Source organism: Gavialis gangeticus, unplaced genomic scaffold (genome assembly GCF_001723915.1).
Source record: "Gavialis gangeticus isolate Ggan-Ray unplaced genomic scaffold, GavGan_comp1, whole genome shotgun sequence".
NCBI lineage: Eukaryota > Metazoa > Chordata > Crocodylia > Gavialidae > Gavialis > Gavialis gangeticus.
The window spans coordinates 46,040,403-46,041,445 of NW_017729022.1; the positions used below are offsets into that span (position 1 = coordinate 46,040,403).

The following is a 1,043-nucleotide window of genomic DNA, read 5'->3' on the forward strand; positions in this document are numbered from 1 at the left end:
GGGGGGGGGGGGGGGGGGGGAGAATGTACATTGCAAGTCTACTTCTCCCCCCAACTGCTAAAGCAATAAAAAGGAAATAAAGTTCTCTACCAAGATTCAGTACAAAGCAAAACTTTACTTGAAGATTTAGTAAACACTTATTTTAAAAAGTCAGTCTTCAGCATATATGCCAGCACAAGTTTTTAAACAGAGATGACCAGTTAGCAGTTTAGAACTACTGAAGAATATTCAAAAAACACCACAAAAAACCAACTAAAGACAAAACAACACCCCATCCAAAAACCCAGCAGCTTTACATCTTCATTTTGCCATCAATGAATTCACACACTGAAAAGTGTCTTTACAAATTCTAGATTTACCCTACAGCACTTCATCAAGCAGATGCTGTTGATGTTTTGCAGTAACAATTACATCACTCTCCCATTCCTACTGTGTTACCCCTTTGAAGTGTGTTATTACAAAGCTAGTTTGGCACAGTGATTCTCAAACCAGGAAGGTGCTACTAGACACTTCTATGATGCTGCACTGCCCCTGCTCCCAGGTCACACTGTCCTGCTGCACCTCTCTCTCTAGAAGACATGGAACAAAGCAGGAGTAGGAATCTGCTGCTGCAATTCTGTGGACAGAATCCTCACTTTAACCAAACACTTCCCAGAAGTCCTCTTCCCTTCTCTCTCTTCATAGGTTAAAGTTATGACTGTGAAGGTAAGAGTGGCAGGAGCTCTCAGCTAGGGAACCTGGCCTGTCTTCCCCTGTGCCCCAGGGAAGGCTGGGGGTCCTGCTCCAAGGAAGTTCTTCTCAAAAAGGATTGTGAAACTGTGCTGCACAGCATGGACCTATACCACACCAGTTCGACCCTTCCCACAAGAGGGACTCTGCAAAGGTACCACCATTCTGCAAAGAGAAGCATCCCTCTTTCCCACCCCTGCCCACCCTCAACTCCCTCTTCAGGCAATATGTTGAAAGTGAACAGTTCCCACCAAGTTGGGGAAGCCTGTGATCTTACGAGTCTTAAAGCATGGTTTGTTTGGCTTGTAAATAAG

The 1,043-nt window shown here is 44.7% G+C and overlaps 1 protein-coding gene across 4 annotated transcripts in view; it reads right to left on the reverse strand.

Annotated features, from left to right (window-relative positions):
* Positions 1-1,043, reverse strand: part of ATP2B1 (ATPase plasma membrane Ca2+ transporting 1) — a 131,293-nt gene that overhangs the window by 15,972 nt on the left and 114,278 nt on the right. The gene's annotated exons all lie outside the window — the stretch shown is intronic.